Raw genomic sequence first — 8,240 nt, forward strand, 5'->3', positions numbered from 1 at the left:
CTTCTTTGGAGGCTGAGGTGGGAAGATTTCTGGAGCCCAGGAGGTCGAGGGTGTAGTGAGGCTGGGTAACAGAGCAAGACCCTGTCTCAAAAAAAAAAAAAGAAAAGAAAACTTTAAGTAACCTAAATCTGTGCTACTCAAATTGTGTTCCATGGTCTATCACTTCTGTAGCAGTAATATGTTTTTGGTTTTTTATTGACTTTTTGGGGGGCAGGGCTTTCTGGCAAATGCCAGAAAGCCTGCTGTATAAATTCCAAAAGAGCTAGCTATAACACCGTTTGTTTGTTTGTTTCTTTTTTCTTTTTTTTTGAGATGGAGTTTGTCTCTGTCGCCCAGGCTGGAGTGCAACGGTGTGATCTCGGCTCACTGTAACCTCCAGCTCCCAGGTTCAAGCAAATCTCCTGCCTCAGCCTCCTGAGTAGCTGGGACTACAGGCTAGTGCCACCACACCCAGCTAATTTTTGTATTTTTAGTAAAGACAGGGTTTCACCATGTTGGCCAGGCTGGTCTCCAACTCCTGGCCTCAGGTGATCCGCCTGCCTTGGCCTCCCAAAGTGCTGGGATTACAGGCGTGAGCCACCACACCCGGCCTGTCAGACTTTTTTTTTTTTTTTGGTAGTTGTTGTTGTTGTTGTCATTGTTTTGAGATGGAGTCTCACTCTGTCTCCCAGGCTGGAGTGCAGTGGTGCAATCTCGGCTCACTGCAACTTCCACCATCCAGGTTGAAGTGATTCTCCTGCCTCAGCCTCCCAAGTAGATGGGACTACAGGTGTGTGCCACCACATCCGGCTAATTTTTGTACTTTTTGTAGAGACGGGGTTTCACCACACTGGGCAGGCTGGTTTCAGACTCCTGACCTCATGTAATCCACCCACCTCAGCCTCCCAAAAGTGCTGGGATTACAGGTGTGAGCCACCATGCCCATCCTGTTTTCGTTTGTTTGAGACAGGATCTCTTTGTCACTGAAGCTGGAATGCAGTGGCACAATCTCAGCTCACTGCAGACTCAACCTCCTGGGCTCAAGCAGTCCTCCCACTTCAGACCCCCAAGTAGCTGAAACTACAAGTGTGTGCCACCACACCTGGCTAATTTTTTGTATTTTTTTGTAGAGATGGGGTTTCACCACATTGCCCAGGCTGGTCTCAAACTCCTCAGCTCAAGCGATCCGTCTGCCTCAGCCTCCCATAGTGCTTAGGATTACAGGCCTGAGCCACTGTGCCCTGCCAGCAGTAACATGTTAGTAGAAGCTATGCTGGCCAGGAGTGGTGGCTCATGCCTAGAGTATCAATGCCTTGGAAGGCCGAGTTGGGAGGATCACTTGAGGCCAGGAGTTTGAGACCCAGCCTGGACATCAGAGCAAGACCCTGTCTCTACAAAAAATAATTAAAAATAAAAAATTTATCCGGGCATGGTGATGTGCATTTGTAGTCCTAGCTATTCAGGAAGCTGAGGCAGGAGGATCACTTGAGCCTAAGAGCTTGAAGCTACAGTGAGCTGTCATCACACCACTGAACTCCAGCCTGGGCAACAAAGAAAGACCCTATCTTAAAAAAAAAATGTGCCAGGCATGATGGCTCATACCTGCAATCCCAGCACTTTGGGAGGCCAAGGCTGGTGGATCACTTGAGGTTAGGAGTTCGAGACCAGCCTGGCCAACATGGAGAAACCCCGTTTCTACTAAAAATACAAAAATTAGCCAGGCATGGTGGTGCACGCCTATAAGCCCAGCTACTTGGGAGGCTGAGGCAGGAGAATCGCCTCCCAGGAGAACTCGGGAGACGGAGGTTGCAGCGAGCTGAGATTGCACCATTGCACTCCAGCCTGGGCGACAGAGCCAGACTCCATCTCAAAAAAAAAAAAAAAAAAAAAAGAGAAGTTATGCCCCCAAAGGGTACTGTGGCTACATGAGCTTGGAAAATAGTAGACTATGCAAAGTTTACTTGCTTAGTAAACTGCAAGACTTCTCAGACATTTTAAAGCACCCAGTGGACACTGTGAATCTCTGGATGGGAAATATAAAAAGCAGTGTTTCTCAAACCCATTGAACCATGGAACCCCCTGCCTACCTTTGTTTTCAACAGAGCATCTCATGGGACTTGTGTTCCCTGGAATATACTTCGGGAAATACTGACCTAGGTGCTAATGTTGAAACAAGCTAATAGAGAGGCTGGAGAAGAAGGGGAACAGGGCAATTATAATATATTTTTAAGTTTTTTGTAGAAGCAGGGTCTCACTATGTTGCCCAAGCTGGTCTGAGACTCCTGGCTCCAAATGATCTTCTGTCCTCAGCCTTCCAAAGTGCTTGGATTACAGACATGAGCCACCATGCCTGGCTGGGCAGGGCAATTAAAATCTATAGCCTGAGAGTAAAAGCCAGAAGTTTGAGTATCAAGTCAGAGCAACCGGAAACTTTATCTAACTTAAAGGTCACTGACAATGGCAAACTGGAACATAGATTTTGTTTGACCTCACTGTTTAAAAAAAAAAAAAAATGCGTGGGGCAGGGAGTGAGGCTGCAGGGAGATTTGTAGAAATGCTTGTGCTCAGGAACACCTCAGACTCCGATTCAATCAACCTGGAGTAGGATTAGATGTGGCCTCTTATGTGACCTTAGGGGACAGCTGGAGCTACGAATCACTGTTCTAAATCCTGGTGATTCAAGGTGTGGCCCATGGCCCACAGTGTTGGCATCACCTAAAAACTCCTTAGAAGTGCAGATTCTGGGCCAGGTGTGGTGGCTCATGCCTGTAATCCCAGCACTTTGAGAGGTTGAGGGGGGTGGATCACCTGAGGTCAGGAGTTCGAGACCAGCATGACCAACATGATGAAACGCCGTCTCTACTAAAAAAAAACAAAAATTAGCCGGGTGTGGTGGTGAGGGCCTGTAGTCCCAGCTACTCGGGAGGCTGAGGCAGAAGAATTGCTTCAACCTTGAAAGTGGAGGTTGCAGTGTGCTGAAATCTCACCATTGCACTCCAGCCTCAGTGACAGAGCGAGACTCCATCCCCCCCCAAAAAAAAGGAGAGTGAATTTTACCTAAATGTCCAATATCAGAGTATTTGATAACACTGGCCTCACATTTTCACATGGCAATAATTGGCTGCCCTGTTTAGACAAATTTCCTCAATTTGCCACAGTACCCATTGTACTCTATTGTATTATATTATATTATATTATATTATATTATATTATATTATATTATAGTTGGCCCACTTCTGTCACTTACGTTACATGTAAGTGGTTGAGTTTGTGACCCTCGGTCTAACTGCAAATTATAAACTTCTCAGAAGCTGGAGTAGTGGTCTAGATTCTATAACTACCACTCAGGCATTTATTTTTGTAACTTGTTTCTTTTTTTCTTTTTTTTTTTTTGAGACGGAGTCTCGCTCCGTCACCCAGGCTGGAGTGCAGTGGTGCAATCTCGGCTCACTGCAAGCTCCGCCTCCCGGGTTCACGCCATTCTCCTGCCTCAGCCTCTCGGAGTAGCTGGGACTACAGGCGCCCGCCACCACGCCCGGCTAATTTTTTGTATTTTTAGTAGAGACGGGGTTTCACCGTGGTCTCGATCTCCTGACCTTGTGATCCGCCCGCCTCGGCCTCCCAAAGTGCTGGGATTACAAGCGTGAGCCACCGCGCCCGGCTGTTTCTTTTTTTCTGATTATAAAAGTTACTCATGCTGATTCTAGAAAACTTGGAAATACAAAAAAGTATGAAAAATAAAACAGTGACATGCATGGTAACCGCAATTTAGTGATGACTGTTTAACTTCTGTTATTTTTTTCATCTTTTTTTGCATCTAGTTATCTAAATTTTCATCATATTTTGGATCAGACTATATTTGCAGTTTGGTATTTTGCCTTATTTAGAAGACATTCTACCAGCTACTAAGTATGGCTTGTTCTGCCATATTGCAGTAGTTCAGTTTTCAAGAAAACTCATTTGATCAAAAATCACTTACAATGGAACTAGAGAGGTTATAGGCTAGAAAGTTTTAGACTCCCTCAAAAGGGGTATTCTTTTTATGCTGGAATGTCTATCCGAGAGTACTTTTTTTTATAGTTATAAGGGCACAGCTCTAAAAGTTAAACATAATTGGAGAATTCCAACATCATATGGTTTGAAAGTCACTCAAATAAAAAAAAAACAAACTAATGTCTAAGTGCATGTGAAAGGCTTGAATAATGTTATTTCATTAGATGAGAGAATTGAGGGTCAGGCATAGTGGCTCATTCCTGTAATCCCAGCACTTTGGGAGACGAAGATGGGCAAATCACTTGAGCTCCAGAGTTTGAGATCAGCCTGGGGAAGACAACAAAACCCTGTCTCTACAAAAAATACAAATGTAACCACAAGCAGTGGCATGCACCTGTTGTCCCAGCTACTTGGGAGGCTGAGGCAAGAGAATTGCTTGGGCCCGGGAGACAGAGGTTGCTTGTGTCCGAGAGCCGAGATCATGCCACTGCACTCCTGCTGGGGCAACCGGAGTGAAATCCTGTCTCCAAAAAAAAAAAGAGAGAATTGGAAAAAGCAAATTTTCTAAATCCTATTTAGAATTTAGAATTATAAATTCCTATTCATAATTTTATGTAATAAGTAAATGTAAAGGTTTGTATAACTAACTGATATAATAAAAGTATGGGCCAGGCGTGGTGGCTCATGCCTATAATTCCAGCACTTTGGGAGGCCGAGGAAGGCGGATCATTTGAGATCAGGAGTTGGAGACCAGCCTGGCCAACATGGTGAAACCTTGTCTCTACTAAAAATACAAAAATTAGCCAGGTGCGGTGGTGGGCGCCTGTAATTCTGGCTACTCAGGAGGCTGAGGCAGAGGAATCACTTGAAGGTGGAGGTGGAGGCTGTTGTGAGCCGAGATTGCGCCACTGCACTCCAGCCTGGGCAATAGAGTGAGACACCTTCTCAAAAAAAAAGAAAGAAAAGTATGAACAAACATTTGACTATTTCATCTATATGCCTAAAAGTTCATTTATTTTAATTAATTAATTAGTTTATTTATATTTGAGATGGAGTCTCACGCTGTCACCCAGGCTGGAGGGCAGTGGTGTGATCTAGGCTCACCACAACCTCCAACTCCCAGGTTCAAGCGATTCTCTGCCTCAGTCTCCCCAGTAGCTGGGATTACAGGTGCCCACCACCACGCCTGGCTAATTTTTGTATTTTTAGTGGAGACAGGGTTTCACCATCTTGGCCAGGCTGTTCTTGAACTCCTGACCTCGTGATCCACCCACCTCAGCCTCCTAAAGTGCCGGGATTACAGGCATGAGCCACCACGCCCAGCCTTATTTATTATTATTTTAGAAATGGGGTCTTACTCTGTTGTCCAGGGTGGAGTGCAGTGCCTTCCTCATAGCTCACTGCAGCCTGGAACTCGTGGGCTCAACTGATCCTCCCACCTCAGCCTCCCTCATGGGTGTGACTACAGGTGCAGGCCACCACTATTGGTTTTTATTTTTTATTTGTAGAGATGGGATCTTGCTATGTTGCCCAGGCTGGTCTCAATCTCCTGGCCTCAAGGGAGTCTCCCGCCTTGGCCTCCCAAAGTGCTGGAATTACAGTTTAATTTTTTTGTAAATTAAATTAAATTTTACTTTTCAGACAGATCTAGCTCTGTCCCTCAGGCTGGAGTGCAGTTGTACAAAATTACAGCTCATTGCAACCTCAACCACCTGGGTTCAAGCTATCTTCCTGCCTCAGCCTCCCGAGTAGGTGGGAGTCCAAACACATGCCACCATGCACAGCTAATTTTTCATTTTTTTTCTAGAGACAGGGATCTCACTATGTTGCCCAGGCTGGTCTTGAACTCCCAGGCTCAGAACTCCCAGGCTCAAGTGATCCCTCCACCTCAGCCTCCCAAAAGTTGGAGGTGTGAGCCACCACACCTGGCTCAAAACCTTTTTCATGAAGAAAAACACTGGAGATATTAGGAACATAAGTAGTCATTGTATTTAGTTTTTTTTTTTTTTTTGACAGAGTCTCACTCTGTCACCCACGCTGGAGTGCAATGGTGTGATCTCGGCTCACTGCAACATCTGCCTCCTGGGTTCAAGTGATTCTCATGCCTCAGCCTCCCAGGTAGCTGAGATTACAGGTGAGCACTGCAATGCCTGGCTAATTTTCATATTTTTAGCAGAGATGGGGTTTCACCATGTTGCCCAGACTGGTCTCAAACTCCTGGCCTCAAGCAGTCCGCCCGCCTCAGCCTCCCAAAGCGCTGGGATTATGGATGTCAGCCCCGGTGCCTGGCCTCGTATTTGGCACTTAATTTCAAATCATAGCATTCTAAAAGTGAGAGGGCTTTGGATGCCATCCCTGTAACTCTCTCCTTGAAATTGAAATCCCCTCTACAAATGACAGTAAGTTATTGTCCATTCTCCACCTGAAGTTCTCCTGCGATGGGAAACCCACTGCCCCAGAGGAGCAGTCCAGAGCTTCCTGACTAAAAAGTTCTTCCTCGCTGGGTGTGGTGGCTCACGCCTGTAATCCCAACACTTTGGGAGGCTGAGGCGGGTGGATCACCTGAGGTCAGGAGTTTGAGACCAGCTTGGACAACATGGTGAAACCCTGTCTCTACTAAAAATACAAAAATTAGCCAGGCGTGGTGGCACAAGCCTGTAATCCCAGCTACTTGGGAGGCTGAGGCAGGAGAATCACTTGAATCCAGGAGGCAGAGGTTGCAGTGAGCCGAGATCATACCATTGTATTCCTACCTGGGCGACAACAGTGAGACTCCATCTCAAAAACAAAAAGTTCTTCCTCACGTTGAAGCAAAGTGTCTTCTGCTGACTTCCACCTGGTTGCCCAATTCTGCTCTCCAACTCTGATTCTTGTCCATATGACAGGCTCTTCACTATTTCAAGAAAGTGATGACATTGCCAAGCAATCTTTTTTAAGCTAAGCATCTCTAATTTTTTCATGTTTCTGATATGTCATCGTTTCCAGATGTTTTCAGAAATTCAGAATGATTTTAGGATTACATGAAATTAAAAAGGAGTTAGATGAAAATAGCTCTGGATCTGAACAAGGAAAGGAAAGGAATCTTGCTCATAGTAGGAATAATTCATGTCATCTCAATTAATCCTCACAGCTGCACACTAAGGCCAACTGTTGGTGAAGTCTTACTGTCCTGCAAATGACAGAAAACCTAACTCAACCTGGCTTAAGCAAAACAAATATACACACTAATGAGGAGCTAAAAAGTCCCACAGTTGATCTCAGCCTTCAGTATAACTTGAGCACAGGGCCGGATGCGGTGGCTCACGCCTGTAATCCCAGCACTTTGGGAGGCCGAGGCAGGCAGATCACGAGGTCAGGAGATGGAGACCATCCTGGCTAACATGGTGAAACCCCATCTCTACTAAAAATACAAAAAATTAGCCGGGTGTGGTGGTGGGCGCCTGTGGTCCCAGCTACTCAGGAGGCTGAGGCAGGAGAATGGCGTGAACCTGGGAGGCGGAGCTTGCAGTGAGCCGAGATGGTGCCACTGCACTCCAGCCTGGGCCACAGAGCGAGACTCCGTCGCAAAAAAAAAAAAACAACTTGAGCAGGAACTTGTAGAGACCAAAGGAAATTTCCTCTTCACCCTTTGAAGATTTGCAGAAAAAAAAGAATGAACTCACAAAAGACAGATTAATTGGAGAAAAGGGATACAAATCTTTTTTTTTAATTAATTAATTAATTTTTTTTTGAGCCAGAGTTTCCACTCTCTCACCTAGGCTGGAGTGCAGTGGTGCGATCTTGGCTCACTGCAACTTCTGCCTCCTGGGTTCAAGTGATTCTTCTGCCTTAGCCCCCAAGTAGCTGAGATTACAGGCACATGCCACCACACCCGGCTAATTTTTATATTTTTAGTAGAGATGAGGTTTCACCATGTTGGCAAGGCTGGGCTCAAGCTCCTAGCCTCAAGTGATCTGCCCGCCTCGGCCTCCCAAAGTGTTGGGATTACAGCTGTGAGCCACGGCTCCCAGCCACAAATCTTAATATGTATTCGGGGAGAAACGGAGAGTGATTACCCAACTGCACAGTGGTTCAGAAGTTCATATACCATCCTGGTAAAATAGCTTATGGGAGGACTGGAAAAGAGGAAATCTATTGAGGGGATTACTAGGAAGAACGAGTGGATCAAGGAACAGAGAACTTGGACAAGCCAGGCACGGTGGCTCACACCTGTAATCCCAGCATTTTAGGAGGCTGAGGCGGGTGGATCACTTGAGGTCAGGAGTTTG

At 45.9% G+C, this 8,240-nt stretch overlaps 1 non-coding gene across 1 annotated transcript; it reads right to left on the reverse strand.

The window, feature by feature from the left end:
* Window positions 1–211: 211 nt before the first annotated feature.
* LOC129465076 (U7 small nuclear RNA) lies at window positions 212–271 on the reverse strand. Its single transcript, XR_008651855.1, has one exon. It is a non-coding gene; the product is annotated as a U7 small nuclear RNA (small nuclear RNA).
* Between the last annotated feature and the right edge of the window lie 7,969 nt (window positions 272–8,240).

Source organism: Symphalangus syndactylus, chromosome 16 (genome assembly GCF_028878055.3).
Source record: "Symphalangus syndactylus isolate Jambi chromosome 16, NHGRI_mSymSyn1-v2.1_pri, whole genome shotgun sequence".
NCBI lineage: Eukaryota > Metazoa > Chordata > Mammalia > Primates > Hylobatidae > Symphalangus > Symphalangus syndactylus.